Here is an 18145-nt window from a genome sequence, read left to right as displayed (position 1 = left end):
TTTGCGGGTAGAAATCCTATCCCCCCGCCGCCGCGTCGCTCCGCAATTCCCCACTCCCATCCTCACATTTCTTGCCGCCGGTGAGCCCCTTCCGCCTCCAGCTGCCATGTGGCGTCGCATGTGGAGCTCCTGTCGCGGCTCCGGGAGCAAATCCGGCGGCGGCAGCGATCCCGAGCGCGAGCGGTGTGTCCGGTCGGACGGCGCAAGGAAGCGCAGGGCAAGGGAGTGGACAAACAGGGGCCTCTCGCCGCCGCCGACCTTCCATGTCTGTGAAACGGAGGAATACGACCATCGGCACGGGCGTACGCCCTCCTCCGCGAGGCCCTCTTTCGGCGCGAGCCTTCTCCCCATGAAGAGGGAGTGGTCGGAGGAGCCGGAGGAGACCGAGACCGTCGCCGTCAAGCAGGAGCCCGAGGAGGCAGAGCGCCGCGGCATCATCGGGCCCTAGGACTTTGTTGCCGATGTTGACGCGGTCGCGACCGCCATTGCCGAACGCAGATTGCGAGGAGGCGGAGCACCGGCGCCACCACGAGGAGCTCGACTACCTCGTGTTCCAGCAGGCGATCACGGCGAACTTTGCCGCCAAGGAGAAGGAAGACGAGTGGCGGCGCATCCGCGAGGAGAAGAAGGCGAAGTACATCGACCTCGGCAGCTCCGACGAGGAGGATTGAGCTCCTCAACCGCCGTCCATGGCCGCGAGCTCGCCGCCGTTAGATCCTCACCCCCTCTAGTACTAGTAGTGAATGAAGTATGTAGTATGAACTAGTGTTTGATCATGTAGTATATGTAGTATGTGATGAACTACTATGGTTGCAACTTCTCCTGTGAAACTTTATTTCAAATTTTGCAGTTTCATATATGGTTTCTGTTCGACTGCGCACGTTTTCAACCCGCAAACGAGATCCGCGTCGAACTGCAAACACGTTTTGCGGGTTGAGATTTTGCGGGATCTGCTAAAGTTGCTCTTAACCTCGTAGGGATGACGCGCTGCAGGACTGTGATCAGTCTAGGTTCCAGTAGTTTCCTATACCGGAGACGAGATGCATACAAACATGAGCATACCGACAAATTTGACGGAAATAGGTGCTTTTTTGCATGGTAATACGTGTCTCATTTATATCATAAGGATCATAGTACAAGCCACGTACATATTGACCTAACAAAACTGAAAAGACAGCAGTACGCTAGCTTTGTACACAGGAACACCAGCCAAGAAGTAAAATTACAAACAAGACTGAAGAATTCTTTGAGCTTGACACCAACTCCAGTCACCTGCTTCTGACACCACCATAGCAGCCACCAAAGGAGAAAATACAGATCACCTCCACACCCGAGCTCGATGCGGCTCCATCGCTGATATGCAGCTGTGCGGACCGCCAAGGTGGCTCGCCAATAAAGTTGAAGCCATTGCCGTTGAACGAATCATACCGGGCAACACTCCGGACACGCTATCAAACTCCGGATCTGGCACCCCCGCCCAACTAAGACGTTGGAGGAGGAAACCATACCTGCCTGCCACGAACCACGAACCCAGATCCACCATCTTTCAGATGTCGTCGATGCAAATCACAATCTACATCGGCTCCTGCACTACCTCCCGAGCGCCACGCCGATGCTGGAGCAAACGTCATCGCAACGGCGGAGCCCGAGGACACAAGTCCACCACGAGGATACCGCCGCCGCCACACCATCCTTGCTTGAGCAGTTTGATTTCCAAATCCACCTCAAAAGTGGTTCGCCTCGTTGGGAAATGATCTGAAGGTTTATTAGTCGGCGCCGCCATCGTCACCGCTGAAGCCATGACGATGAACAACCCAAAATCCTAAAAAACTAATGCCTAAAATAATCCACACGCGTGGATCCGGCGACCCCCCTCACCTCCGACGATCGAGGTCATCAGCGGAGTGGAGCCACCGGAGGACGGCGGTGGAGAAAGGTGCCCTGGCGGCATGAGGCGAGATCGCCTTTCTCTCTTCTCCTGGAAGAAAGAAAGCGACACATTCCTCAACCTGCATAAGATACCTGTCCGTAACTGGAAATAGGTGCTTACACCGTGGAAGTCTTCGGCGTTCCAGCGGCTGGCATAAATATTAAATACTAGTGGTTGATGCGCCACCTTGTGGTGCTGCTTGAGAGGAAGTCATGTGCATGCTTTCATTTAAAAAAGTACATGGATTCCCCGCTTTCATCTTAATAAACATCTCAGAAAAAATATCCTTACTTCCATCTAAAAAAGAAGTAAAAAATAAAAAATAAAAAAATACCACCGCAGCCTACCAACGAGCGCCACTTTGCATTGCTCTTCATTTAAAAAGGAAAGATGAGGTACTCACCTCCATCTAAAAGAAACAAAACATTTCAAATAAAATCCTCACCTCCATCTAATTTTTTTCTTAAAAGATTTCTCACCGCGGTCAACCAGCTTGCGTCATGTGACATAGCTGGTTGGCCGCCTTTCTCCCGACGCTCAATGGGTGTAATGTGTTCCTAGGTGTACACTAGCGGCCCCGTACAGTTGTGCTCCCTACAGGACACACACTCACACCTTTCATGGGCGAGGTACATGTACCGACGCAAATATTGCATGTATATGATTACGTTTTGGCTGCTTGCTATGGTAAAGACATGAGCGCGGCTCGTGGTGGAGACGCGGCCGGTAAAGAGCACCTCGGCCTCGTTACACAGGCAACAGGCCTATAGAAGCGTTGACGGCAGGTGGCTTTGCAGCACCACACGGACGGTGTTGGGATCGATGGGTATCACCGGTGGACGTGGTTTCCCTCGTACCGGAGGCGGCGACAAAAGCCCACAAACGCCGGCAAGAACTCCTCCAAAAGCGGGCGAGGGGCAGTGGGATTTTAAAACCGACCGAAATAGTAGAATGGTGTTGAAAAATATGAAAAGAAGAAAAAGAAATACCTTGGCCGGAGTCGGAAGCCTCACGCCTGGGATGGCACACTAGCTCGCTGAGCCATCCCTGCATACCACAACGCTTATTTTGATGGGTCGGCATCATACAAGAAAATTGTGATTGATGCTCGATAGCTTACCAATGTACCCCATGATTGTACTAGGATAGACACTATATTTACCACATGAATTTTGATAAATTATTTTGGCTCTAAATTTAGGGTTACCCATTCCACCAAACCTCTCCATTTTTCTTCTTGCAGCCTCTAAAAGAAGGCCATGGTCACAACACAACACAACAAAGGAAGGCACATTTGTTGTTGTTGGGTTTTTTTTTTGCGGGGAAGGTACATTTGTTTAATGTGGAATTTACCAAGAAGGGATCGTGCCCAGATTGTTTTGGCTTGTTCCATTTACTGATTTTAAGACATATTTATTGTTTGAGATGATTCTACTCCCTCCCTTCGTTTGTATTTAGCATATTAGAGTTGACTGAAGTCAAACTTCGTAAAGTTTGACCAAGTTTATAATAAAGAATATAAATATTTAAGATAACAAATCTATATGATGCGAAAGTACGTCCAATAATAAATCTAATGGTGTTGATTTGTAATTGTACGTGTTAATATTTTTGTTTATAAACTTTGTCAAAGTTTATAAAGCTTGACTTTGACCAAAGCTAATATGCGGAGTAAATAAAAACTGATGGAGTACAAGGTGGCATGTTCACACGTTAGTCCGTGGCGCTGGCAACTTAAATTTTTCCCTCTAAACATAAATATTGTGTCTGTATTAACGTGCAGTTAGTGCGAGCCCTTTATTGTGTCCCTTCTGCCTTTATTGTGTCCTTGCTGCCTTTATTTAGACGACGATGCAACATTATTTCTAGATCAAGGGAGATATAAAGGTGTGATTGTACAGGTCGCTCCCAAAACATAGGGCATTGAGGTGACTGGGTAGGTACCATCTGTTCATACTTCATAGACGTCGATTGTCGGGACTATATGCTTATTTGCCAAAATAAATAAAGAAAGAAGAAGTATGCATGCCGATGCCCCCCAAATGAAACCATGATTGCTATAGATGGACCACTGCATGTTCTGATCTAACCATCACATAAAATTCCTAGCCGGCGATTTCTATGCAGTGGTGAGGCGAGCTGGTGGTTGTTCAATGAAACCATGATTACCATTGATGGACCATTATTGCATGCTTTGATCTTAACCTTTACTACTTGCTAGTATGTCGGTCCATTAAAGGGTATAGCTACAAAATAAAATAAAGCTCTCTGACCAACCCAGCAATTCATACGATACATGTGCCCGGCCACATGCAGTGTTTAAGTGACCTGGCCACAATAATTTGCATATTGTTGATAATGACGAGCATAACTAGAGCGACCAACTTCCATGGCAAGGGAGAGAAACAAGCCTATGATCATCCGTGGTCCAGTTGTATATCTGTTCTGATGTTCCTAGCTACTCCCTCCGTTCCTAAATATAAGTTTTTGTAGAGATCATTATGGATCACATACGAATGTATATAGATGCATTTAAGTGTAGATTCACTCATTTTGCTCCGTATGTAGTCTATAATGAAATCTCTACAAAGACTTATATTTAGAAACAGAGGGAGTACTATTTTTGCCCCACGGTTTTAGGCCCTGGGACACATGTCTATTTTCTGCACATGGAAATTCTGGAGTAGGAATGGTTATTTGAAATAGGACATGTAAAGCCTGCCACTGGTAAGACTACTTTTAAAGCAATAGAACTGGCCACGAAGGCCTTCCAAAGATAAGTGATTCAACTGGCCCGTTGCAACCCCTGCACAAACCTCTCGTCCATGTTTCTCCGCTATGATTTCCTATCCCCCTCCACTTCTCGTGGAGGTCGAGCAACCCCGGCCATGTGATTTCATCTATGGTGCAATTTAGGTCCATTCTTTGCAAGTTTGCAACCACTACAGCCGAGCAAATCTTTCTAGGAAGAAAAGAATAACTTGGAATGGCGAGAAAGATTACTCTGCATCAATTCAAAACAAAGCAAACATCATTTTATGACTGAATCTTATAAACAAAATTCTCAATTGAATCAAGGATGTCAAGTTTCGAGAGCAAAGCTTCTCACTTTTGATAATCACTTATATCGTTGGCTTCTCCGTCGGAGACCAACGAGAGAAATACTTACTGCACTATAGATGGAATGATGAACGCTTCCTAGACCATATGAAGTGAAAACACGGGCTCAGTGTCGGAGTAATCGCCCCTGCGGCCCAGACCCAAAGTATCAAAAGCATCCTAATGTAAAAGCTCATTCTCTATCACGCCACACACAAAATATAATACTCCCTCCAATCAGAAATATAAGATGTTTTGGATATTTCAATATGGACTACATACCGACTAAAATAAATGAACAAACACACTAAAATGCGTCTATATACATGTAGCGGCCAGACCTCAAATAGTCTGATCTCTGTGCATCAGTGTCATCCCTGGATCGGTAATGCTGACACGCACAGTACTCAAGGATTTATAATAGAGTAGCAATCACACACTTATTACATCGAATATCTCAAAAGAGAATATATTACAAAAATATGGCTAAGGCCATCTAAAAACGATAACAGCGGAAGGCTTGAAAGATAAAGTGAGTCCATCAACTCCAACAACATCACTGAGTGAAAGATCACGACCTAAGGCACCTTACTCGTCATATGAAAAGTCTGTAACATGAACGTTGCAGTCCGAAAACGGGTCAGCACATGGAATATGCTGGCAATGTAACACATAGAGTAATGAACAGAATAATTGCTATCACTACATGCAATATGGCAGGTGGAAAGCTCTATGGTTACAGTTTTGCATAAAGCCAATTTTTTCCTACAACAAAGGAATAAATTTTATTTAATTATCGTGGTGGTTGTTAAACATTGAGAACGTTCACCCAACTCAATCTCAATTAAGCACCATCATTAAACCCAAATCAAATTATATTAAGAGTGATGAGATCAACATGATAATCCAAGAACCAGATACTCAAGATGTCCATAACCGGGGACACGGCTAACCATGATTAGTTTGTACACTCTTCAGAGGTTTGCGCACTTTTCCCCACAAGACTCGATCGCCTCCGTTGATTTTCTCGTACTACATGATGTTTGAGAAACGAATGACCGAGACACAGTCTTTCAGAAGCGTTAGCACCTTACGATGGATAGACAGTTACACCTACTTTCCCCTACATCTGCTACTCTACCACTTTAAGAGTTCACATGACTTAATCAACTATGCTAGAGCCCATACTAGCTTGTGGCTGCACACGGAAGTTTCTAGCATGAATAATCTTATGATCCCTTTGAGCCTGGGTGGTGGTCTATAGGAAAATCACACAGTAACCCCGGGATTTCCAAGAAAAACAGGCAACACTGGGTTTCCCAGGTGCCTCAACCCACCCAAATGTGTCTTTAAGTAGCCACCTTAAGTTAACCATTAATTAACAAAACTCACATCTGTCATGGAAACACTCACCCAATCCATGTCTACTAGCATAGCATAGCAATATAAGCAGTACGTAGAAGTAACTACCAAAGGTTTGATAATAAACAGGTGAATAGGTACTACCTCATCGACTTCCCAAAACCCACATATTAATCAGATACTAATCATGCAATGTGTGAGGATTGATCTAATGCAATAAAACTGGGTAGTAAAGAGGTATGATCAAAGTGTTACTTGCCTTGCTGATGATCCGTGAAACCTAGAGACTCGTAGCAGCACGCTTCGCACTCTGGGTACTCTATTGCAAACAAACAAACACACGATAAGCACTCAACTAGAACACGAGTAAAACTCAAATAAGAGATCTAACCAGAAAGTTCAAATCAAGAACTCCGGATTGCAAAAAGAATCAAATCAAACGAAGCAACAAAACTCAAACTGCGGAAGAAACAAGATCCGATTACTAAACTGGACTTAGGTCAAATTTCACAGTACCAAAATCTTGTTCAAGTTGGTTAAACAGAAAGAGGGCATGCTCTCTGTCTGCGGGCTGAAATCACGATCGAAAATAATCGCGGAAAACCCTGGAAAAAGAAAAACTAACGAACATGCTAACAAACGAACGTTCGCAGTCTGCGGCTAATGGGTGAACTCCATTCGTTAAATCAAACGTACGGACGAACGTCCGCTAATTAAACTAAACCGAAAAAACCGATCTAAAAAAATAAACCTAGGGTTTTCGAAAAAAAACAAACGGTTTTCTAACGAAAACCGGCGACGGCGTTGGCTACCTCGGCGGGGCTCCGGCGAGGCACGGCGGCTCCGGCGGGGTCCGGTTTGCGGCGGCGGGGCTCCGGGGCGGCGGTGGGTGGCGGTGGGGTGGCGGGGCGACGACGGCGACGAGGCGTGGCGGCGACTTGCGGCGTCAGCGGTGGCGCAGCTTGCGAGGCGGCGGAGGGCGGCGGCTGCGGTGACTTGGGGTCCCGAGGGGGCCCCGAGCTCGGCTTATAAAGGGGGGGGAGGGGAGGCGGCTTGGGCGAGGGGGCACGGCAGCGACGAGGCGTGTCTGTCTCGGTCTTGCCCGACGATGTCGGTGGCGGCGCGGGGTTGGGCTGGCCGGCTCGGCTGGGCTTCGGCCCGGTCGGGCGCTGAGCATTTTTTAATTTTTTTTCAATTCCACCGAAACTAAACAAATCCTAGAAGAAAAAAATTCTAAAAATGCCAAAACAGATTTTCATCGTCTAAATAAAATATTTAGAACAAGATGAACATTTTCTTGGCCTAAAATGCAATTTTTGAAAATATGCAATTTTTCTAATTCAAGTAAAATTGCAATAAAACTCCAAATAAAATATTTATTTGATTTTTACTATTTTCCCCTCTAATATATCATTTATTTTGGAGAAGTTATATTATCTCCTCTCATATATTTTTATTTTAGAAATATTAGAAAAGAAAAAGAATTAAAACCAAATGATCCCCTTTTAAAAATTTGAGAAAACTCAAATATGAAAATATTGAAATCCCCAACTCTCTCCGTGGGTCTTTGAGTTGTGTAGAATTTCGAGGACCAACCAAAAATGCATCAAAATATGATATGCAATTGATGATCTAAGTATAACATGCCAAATTGAAAATTTGGGATGTTACAAACCTACCCCCCTTAAGATGAATCTCGCCCTCGAGATTCGGGTTGGCTAGAAAATAGGTGAGGGTGGTCCTTTCGTAGATCTTCCTCTCTTCCCCAGGTGTCTTCATCTTCGGTATGGTGGCTCCACTGAACTTTGCAGAACTTGATAACCATGTTGCGTGTGACTCGGCTGGCAAACTCGAGGATCTTGACCGGTTTCTCCTCGTAGGTCAAATCGCTATCCAACTGAATCGCTTCCAGTGGCACTGTATCTCTTAGAGATATATTGGCCATCTCTGCGTGGCACTTCTTCAACTGGGAAACGTGGAACACATCGTGAACTCCTGACAATCCTTCAGGCAATTCCAATTTGTAAGCAACTTCTCCCATACGTTCCAAAACTTTGTATGGTCCCACAAAACGTTATGCTAACTTTCCTTTGACTCCAGAACGCTTAACTCCTCGAAGTGGGGACACACGAAGATATACTCTGTCTCCGACTTCGTAAACTATCTCCTTGCGTTTAGAATCTGCATAGCTCTTCTGCCTGGATTGGGCTACTTTGAGTCTATCGCGGATCAACTTAACCTTCTCTTCAGACTCTTTAATAATCTGGTCCAAACTGCTAGCGGTCTCCAACTTCATCCCACAGTAACGGGGTCCTGCACCTCCTTCCGTAGAAGGCTTCGAAAGGGGCCATCTTCAAACTAGCTTGATAGCTGTTATTGTAAGAGAACTCTGCATATGGCAAATTTTCGTCCCAACTAGATCCATAGTCTAGCGCACAAGCTCCCAACATGTCCTCCAGATTCTGATTGACTCTCCCGGTCTATCCATTCGTCTGCGGGTGAAAGGCCGTACTGAACTCTAGCCTGGTACCCAAAGTTTCATGCAACTGATTCCAGAACTTTGAGGTAAATTGGGTTCCTCTATCTGATAAAATGGTCCTCGGAACTCCATGCAGACATACGATCCTGGTCATGTATATCTTTGCCAACTTAGCACTGGTGTAAATGGTCTTCACTGGGATGAAATGAGCCACCTTTGTCAAACGATCGACTACAACCCAAATCGAGTCATAGCCTGAGCGAGTCCTGGGCAATCCCGTGATAAAGTCCATGCCTAGCTTATCCCACTTCCATTCGGGTATCGGCAATGGCTGTAGCAATCCTGCTGGCTTCTGATGCTCTGCCTTCACTCTCTGACAAACATCACATACTGCTACATACTCCGAAATATCCTTCTTCATTCCGGTCCACCAGAAACTGCCCTTCAAATCCAAATACATCTTGGTGTTTCCTGGGTGAATCGAATACGGCGAATCATGGGCCTCCTGCAGAATCAACTTCCTAATCTCTGGGTCATTAGGCCATATATACGGTCTTCAAACCATAAGGTATCATGTTCATCCTCACGAAATCCCTTAGCCTTTCCCTTGCTCATCCTTTCCTTTATCTCGGCAATCTCCTTATCCGTCTTCTGAGCTTCTCTGATCTTAGCCATCAAAGTAGACTGAACTTTCAATGCTGCTACATAGCCTCTAGGAACTATCTCCAAACATAGCTCACGAAGATCCTCTGCTAACTCCTTGGGTAACTCTCCGGTCAAGAGTGTATTAACATGGCTCTTGCGACTCAACGCATCAGCTACTACGTTAGCCTTTCCGGGGTGATAATGCAACTTCATATCATAATCTTTGATGAGCTCCAACCATCTCCTTTGCCTGAGATTCAGCTCCTTCTGCGTGAATATATACTTCAAACTCTTGTGATCCGTGTACACCTCACAGTGATTTCCGATGAGAAAATGTCTCCACGTCTTCATGGCATGCACTACAGCTACTAACTCCAAATCGTGTGTAGCATAATTTAGCTCATGGGGTTTAAGCTGTCGTGAGGCATATGAAACCACTCTTCCATCCTGCATAAGCACTGCTCCAAGTCCTCGACGAGAAGCATCGTAATACACCTGATAATCCTTGCGTTGATCTGGAAGAATCAACACTGGAGTTGTAACCAAACGTTTCTTCAACTCCTGAAAACTGGCCTCACATTCCTCGGTCCATTTGAACTTGGTGTCCTTCTTCCACAATTCCGTCATGGGCTTTGCAATCTTGGAGAAATTCTCAATGAACCTCCTGTAGTATCCTGCGAGTCCTAGAAAACTCCGGATCTCTCCAACTGACGTGGGTGCTTCCCAATTTGTCACAGTGACAACCTTTGTGGGGTCTACGGCTATTCTTTCTCCGGATATAACGTGTCTGAGGAATCCAACTTCCTTCAACCAAAACTCACATTTGCTGAACTTAGCATATAGCTGATGTTCTCTGAGCTTTCCAAGTACCAAACGCAAATGCTCCTTATGTTCATCTTCATTCTTTGAGTAGACCAGAATATCATCAATGAACACCACGATGAACTTATCCAATAACTCCATAAATACTTTGTTCATCAAGTTGATGAAATAGGCAGGCGCGTTAGTCAAGCCAAACGACATAACATTATACTCATATAGCCCATACCTTGTGGTAAAGCTGTCTTGGGTATATCCTGCTCTCAAATCTTCAGCTGGTGGTATCCTGACCACAGATCGATCTTGGAAAATACTTTAGCTCCTTGCAACTGGTCAAACAAATCATTGATCATGGGCAGCGGGTACTTGTTCTTGATTGTCACTTCATTCAATCCACGATAATCAACAACCGTCCTTAACGATCCATCCTTCTTCTCCACTAGAAGCACTGGTGATCCCCAAGGTGAGAAACTTAGGCGAATATATCCTTTATCCAGTAACTCCTTAATCTGCTTCTTAATCTCCTCCAAATCCTTTGCGGGCATCCTGTACGGTCTGTTAGATATTGGCCCCGTGCCTAGCAAAAGCTCAATCAAAAACTCAATGTCTCTATCCGGTGGCATACCTGGCAACTCCTCCGGAAATACATCAGGGAAATCATTCACCACTGGTACTTCCTCCTGTACAACTCCTGATAAGGAATTCACTTGAGTCCTCTTCGGCATATACCTGGATACATACCTAATCCTTCTTCCTTCTAGGGTGGTGAGTAAAATCGACTTACTAGCACAATCAATGTTTCCTCCATACATCGATAGCCAATCCATACCCAGAATCACATCCAATCCTTGCGACTCTAGAATTATCAGATCCGAGGGGAAAACATGCCTACCTATGGTCAATGGCATCTGAAAACATCCTTCACTTGCCATATGTTCCACTCCCGACGAACTTACTAACATCGGTGTTCTAAGGACTTTGGTGGGCAAATTATATCCACAAATCCCCTTGATATGTATGAATGCGATGCACCAGTATCAAAAAGAACGATTGCAGTAAATGTCTTAACCAAAAACTTACCTATTACTGCATCCGACTGTGCTTCAACCTCCTCCACGCTAACGTGGTTCACTTGTCCCCTGTTGAAACGGGTTGGGCTTCTTCCTAGAGCTTCCATTGCCATTTCCATTCTTAGCTTCAGGACATTCATTGGCATAATGTCTAGTCTTCTGGCACTTGTAGCAATTAACGTGACTTAAATCCTTCATGGCGGGCGTTGCTGGGTTGGAACGGTTCTGACCGTTGCTTCCTCCATTCCCATTCCCATTCTTGGGGCCACTATGGTTATGTGGAATCCCTCCATTGGAATCATGACCTCCGTGGTTATGGTGAATGTGTCCTCCAGAGTTCGGGGTAAAACGAGGTTTTTGCTGAGCTCCCGAATTGTACTTCCCTTGGGCATACTTCCTCTTGCGGCTGTCTATCTGCTGTTGCTTCCCTTCAATCATGAGCGCTCTATCTACCAACTCCTGGTAGTTGTTGAAGTTTGCCACCATCAACTGCATGCTCAGCTCATCATTCAGTCCTTCCAGAAACTTCTCCTGCTTAGCGTCATCTGTAGCAACATCATCAGGGGCATATCATGCTAACTTACTAAAGTCATCCACATACTGTCCTACTGTGTGTCCTCCTTGGCGCAAGTTGCAAAACTCTCGCTTCTTCATGGCCATAGCTCCTGCTGAAACATGGGCAGTGCGAAACACCTGCTGAAACTGATCCCATGTGACAGTGTCGATGGGGTAAGTGGCTGTGAAATTCTCCCACCATGATGATGTGGGTCCATCAAGCTGGTGTGAGGCAAAACACACTCTCTCCGCATCTGTGCATCCTGCCGTGGTCAGCTCCCTTCCAATCTTGCGGAGCCAATCATCTGCAACTATCGGCTCGGTGCTACCAGAATACACCAGTGGATTCGGCCTTAGGAAATGGGCTAAGTGATCAACATGTGGTGGTGGGTTGTTGTTGTTGTTGTTGCCTTGGTTCTGATTCTGGACTAGTAGCTGCATCAGGGTATTCTGTTGCTGGATCAATGGGGTGAGCTCCAGTGGGAAAGCAAATCCATTGTCACGTCTCGGAGGCATCTGATAGGTTTAGAAAAGGTGAGAAAACATAATAGAATGAGGTCTAGGGGGAAAACACTACCCATATGCTCATGAGACAAACACAATCAATTTCACTTCAATCAATTCAAACAAGGGCATACAATCTGTCTAACTATTGTTACAAAAGTGCTCGGACTATACTATATACATGGGGGAATACTACTACTGATATGGTGGTCGACTAGAAAGTTTGACCGGTGGAAGACTCCATGATATCTGCTTCAACTTCATCAACATAGTCATCATCGCTATCGTTGGGATCTAAGTCGGTGTTGTCGATAATGATGTAGTTCTCCGGACAAGTGTAATCGTCGTCTTCTCCTCCTGGCGCAGGGTCTCCCATGAACACTCCTAGCTTCCTTGTTAGATCATCATTCTTCTCCACAAGTATCGTCATTTCCTCCTCGTATCCATCGCGTGTAGACTTGAGTTCTTCTTCCAGCTCCGTGATCCTGGTCATTGCCTTCTTCAGTTCTATCATGCCTGCGCACATCTGGTTCTCCTGGCGAAGAATGTGCTGGTTTAACTCCTGGATAAAAGCTGCAATGGACCTATCCTTCCTGGTGCTGATCATCTCCCATTGCTCATCTCGGCGCCCACAAATCTTGTAGATAGTATCCTTGAGATCCTTGTGGTAAACTTCTCCAATGCGTCCCATGGTGATGTGGGCTGCCATGCTCTTTCCTAAACTCCAGGTTGGTGCATCAAAGAAAAACTCTATGGGCTCAGTGACTGGGATGAACCACTACAAGAAATATGTCAACTAGTGACCTTCTCTCAGTGACCCTGGAAGAATTGGTCATAGATCTATGACCATTTCAGACCAATTGGTCAAAAGCTGTTCGAGGGGCTCCAAACCCTAAACCATTGCGACCATTTTGGTCAGAAAGGTCGTAATTTCCTTACACGAAAAGGTCATAAAGCAAACAGCGCTAGTCCGCTGCCTTATTTCTAGTTGTTAACGACCAATATAGATGGTCATAGCCTTGTAAATTGTGGTGGGTTGCTATGACTAGGCACCACCTCATCAGTTTTGCCTATGTGTCATGTCCATGTGGCAGTTTTTGCCCTAGGTTGTGAAGCAACCTATATGTCTGTCATTCCCAAAATTCCCAAAAAAATCTCATAAATTCTTTGGGTCATATCTTCGTCAAATATGTAAAAACCTTCCTTGCCTAGTTCAAAAATAATTCAAAAATATTCATTTTCCTATTCTGTTCAGAACAACAGTTTGTGAAGGAAGTACCACTTTGGCATGTCCAAATAGTATCCATTTTCTACAGTGCTTTTCTATGCCCAAATAACCATCCTCCACCAAATGCCAGCTCAGTCCATTCATTATTTTGAGCCGAGCTTCAACATTCGTATTTATGTCCAGTGTGGTAGTTTGCAAAGCAAGTACCACCTAGGCTCCTCCTTTTGAGATGAAAATTTGTGAAGACGGTCTTCTTAGTAACTGATCATCCTCATCCAAAACTCACGCCCATTAGCCATGTACATTTCCCGTACCGCTAATCAAACACTTGGCTGCTAATTGATGTTTAAGCATCGATCGGTCTCCTTGTGAGAATATTATGTTGTAATTTTCTTCCTAGCACCTACCTGGGGAGTTCTCAACCCACTAGACATGCCTAGGCCGCCCAGAACACAAGGCAACGCCACGGTCACGCGGTGACCACGTGGCGGCATGCGAGTTTACGCACTCTAGAGTTGGGGCCCTCGACCACCGTCCAAACCTTGATGTATTGCCACCAAACCATGTATTTATGATTAAATAGGTACTTATGTAACCAGAAATTATTTTTGGAAAAAATAAATAGCAAACTATGAGGCAGTTGCAGTTCAAATTTGACCCGCTTCTTGCTGAATCGGCAGAAATTTGTCTTTTTCACTAGAGGTGGATCAAAACTTTTGACACCCAACCATTTTGTAAATTGTGCACTAAATATGGCCTAGTATTTTAGAAAATTGATTTGGTCCAATTTTGCAACAATTATTTGGGAGGTCCTTCACAAAAAAACCTCATTTCAGGCACTCAAAAAATGGAAAATGGCTCTTTTGTACAATGAAAGTGAAAACTCCCTTAGGCAACATTGTTTGGAATTCCAAGATGCACCCTTGTGCACAATATGAGGTCATTTGAACAAACTATGCCATGAATGTGGCCATGAGATTGATCATTTGGCTTGAAAGCCATGAATCTTCACGCATGACAACTCATTTCTGAGAACACTTTTTTAAATAAATTTCCGTATTACAAGTTTATTATTTTTCCTGGAAACTTGGTCACATATAATGACACAATGCGAAGGTTTTCCAATTTTTTGATTTTTTTTTAATTTTTTATGCCCGTTTCAAAATGCGGTCAAAACGGCGGGAATGACCGTTCGTAGCTAGTTGTTGAATCTTGGAATTTTTTTGGTGTTTCTCTGATAAAATAGATACTTTTGTACCTAAAAATGATTTTTAGAAAAAATAAATAGCAAACTATGATGCAGTTGTAGTTCAAATTTGACTCGCTTCCTCCTGAATTGGCGGAAATTTGTCTTTTTCACCTGAGGTGGATCGAATCTTGTGATACCCAACCATTTGGTCAATTGTGCATTAAATATGGCCTAGTATTTTAGAAAATTGATTTGGTCCAATTTTGCAACAATTATTTGGGAGGTCCTTCACAAAAAAACCTCATTTCAAGCACTCGAAAAATGGAAAATGGCTCTTTTGTGCAATGAAAGTGAAAACTCCCTTAGGCAACATTGTTTGGAATTCCAAGATGCACCCTTGTGCACAATATGAGGTCATTTGAACAAACTATGCCATGAATGTGGCCATGAGATTGATCATTTGGCTTGAAAGCCATGAATCTTCACGCATGACAGCTCATTTCTGAGAACACTTTTTTAAATAAATATCCGTATTACAAGTTTATTATTTTTCCTGGAAACTCGGTCACATATAATGAAACAATGCGAAGGTTTTCCAATTTTTTGATTTCTTTTGAATTTTTATGCCCGTTTCAAAATGCGGTCAAAACGGAGGGAATGACCGTTCCTAGCTAGTTGTTGAATCTTGAAATTTTTTTGGTGTTTCTCTGTTAAAATAGATACTTTTGTACCTAAAAATGTTTTTTAGAAAAAATAAATAGCAAACTATGAGGCAGTTGCAGTTCAAATATGACCCGCTTCCTACTGAATCGGCGGAAATTTGTCTTTTTCACCAGAGGTGGATCGAATCTTTTGACACCTAACCATTTGGTCAATTGTGCATTAAATATGTCCTAGTATTTTAGAAAATTGATTTGGTCCAATTTTGCAACAATTATTTGGGAGGTCCTTCACAAAAAAACCTCATTTCAGGCAATCGAAAAATGGAAAATGGCTCTTTTGTGCAATGAAAGTGAAAACTCCCTTAGGCAACATTGTTTGGAATTACAATATGCACCCTTGTGCACAATATGAGGTCATTTGAACAAACTATGCCATGAATGTGGCCATGAAATTGATCATTTGGCTTGAAAGCCATGAATCTTCACGCATGACAGCTCATTTCTGAGAACACTTTTTTAAATAAATTTCCATATTACAAGTTTATTATTTTTCCTGGAAACTTGGTCACATATAATGACACAATGCGAAGGTTTTCCAATTTTTGATTTTTTTTGAATTTTTTATGCCCGTTTCAAAATGCGGTCAAAACGGCGGGAATGACCGTTCGTAGCTAGTTGTTGAATCTTGGAATTTTTTTGGTGTTTCTCTAATAAAATAGATACTTTTATACCTAAAAATGATTTTTATAAAAAAATAAAAAGCAAACTATGTGGCAGCTGCAGTTCAAATTTGACCCGCTTCCTACTGAATCGGCGGAAATTTGTCTTTTTCACCAGAGGTGGATCGAATCTTTTGACACCCAACCATTTGGTCAATTGTGCATTAAATATGGCCTAGTATTTTATAAAATTGATTTGGTCCAATTTTGCAACAATTATTTGGGAGGTCCTTCACAAAAAAACCTCATTTTAGGCATTCGAAAAATGGAAAATGGCTCTTTTGTGCAATGAAAGTGAAAACTCCCTTAGGCAACATTGTTTGGAATTCCAAGATGCACCCTTGTGCATAATATGAGGTCATCTGAACAAACTATGCCATGAATGTGGCCATAAGATTGATCATTTGGCTTGAAAGCCATGAATCTTCACGCATGACAGCTCATTTCTGAGAACACTTTTTTAAATAAATTTCCGTATTACAAGTTTATTATTTTTACTGGAAACTTGGTCACATATAATGACACAATGCGAAGGTTTTCCAATTTTTTGATTTTTTTTGAATTTTTTATGCCCGTTTCAAAATGCGGTCAAAACGGCGGGAATGACCGTTCCTAGCTAGTTGTTGAATCTTGAAATTTTTTTGTTGTTTCTCTATTAAAATAGATACTTTTGTACATAAAAATGTTTTTTAGAAAAAATAAATAGCAAACTATGAGGCAGTTGCAGTTCAAATTTGACCCGCTTCCTACTGAATCGGCGGAAATTTGTCTTTTTCACCAGAGGTGGATCGAATCTTTTGACACCCAACCATTTGGTCAATTGTGCATTAAATATGGCCTAGTATTTTAGAAAATTTATTTGGTCAAATTTTGCAACAATTATTTGGGAGGTCCTTCACAAAAAAACCTCATTTCAGGCACTCAAAAAATGGAAAATGGCTCTTTTGTGCAATGAAAGTGAAAACTCCCTTAGGCAACATTGTTTGGAATTCCAAGATGCACCCTTGTGCACAATATGATGTCATTTGAACAAACTATGCCATGAATGTGGCCATCAGATTGATCATTTGGCTTGAAAGCCCTGAATCTTCATGCATGACAACTCATTTCTGAGAGCACTTTTTTAAATAAATTTCTGTATTACAATTTTATTATTTTTCCTGGAAACTTGGTCACATATAATGACACAATGCGAAGGTTTTCCATTTTTCTGATTTTTTTTTGAATTTTTTATGCCCGTTTCAAAATGCGGTCAAAACGGCAGGCTTGACCATTTGTATGTATGTGTGGAATCTTGCAAAACTATTGGCGCATCTCTGATGAAATATATACTTGTGTATCTTAAAATGATTTATGTAAAAAATAACGAGCAAGATATGAAGTAGGTGTAGTTCTAATTTGCCCAGTCCCAGCTGATTCGGAAGGAACCCATTTAAATGGCCAAAATAGGTAGAAAGATTGGAAATCCATTAAAGTTGGTGATCATTCATAAAATGTGGTATAATTTGAGTGAAAATTTTAGTGGTGCCATTTTGCAAAATAATACGAGCAGTTGCTTCACATTTTACTATGTTTTAGCACTTAGAAACTATTTTAAATGACAAAAATATCGAACCAATCAGGATCTCTCACGCGGATCGCCCCGCTCTATGAAATCTGAGTCGTCCACGGCGGATGGATCCAACGTCCACCCTCTCACCCACCCAGACCCACCCACTCTCCCCCACACACCACTCGTCCCCCGCACACCACTCGTCCCCCGCACGACTTACCCTCCTCTCTCTCCCAGATCCATACGCCACCACCGCCATCGCCATCCTCTCCCCTTCCCGCAGATCCAAAACCACGGCGACGGTCGTGCGGATCGGAAAGCCATGGCAGCGG

The 18145-nt window shown here is 43.4% G+C and overlaps 1 pseudogene; it reads left to right on the top strand.

Annotated features, from left to right (window-relative positions):
* Positions 1 to 461: 461 nt before the first annotated feature.
* LOC119320554 overlaps positions 462 to 18145 on the top strand; it is a 49198-nt pseudogene continuing 31514 nt past the window's right edge.

Source organism: Triticum dicoccoides, chromosome 6B (genome assembly GCF_002162155.2).
Source record: "Triticum dicoccoides isolate Atlit2015 ecotype Zavitan chromosome 6B, WEW_v2.0, whole genome shotgun sequence".
NCBI classification, from domain to species: Eukaryota; Viridiplantae; Streptophyta; class Magnoliopsida; order Poales; family Poaceae; genus Triticum; species Triticum dicoccoides.
The sequence above is the reverse complement of the archived record's forward strand: the minus strand, read 5'-3'. Positions and strand labels throughout refer to the sequence as shown.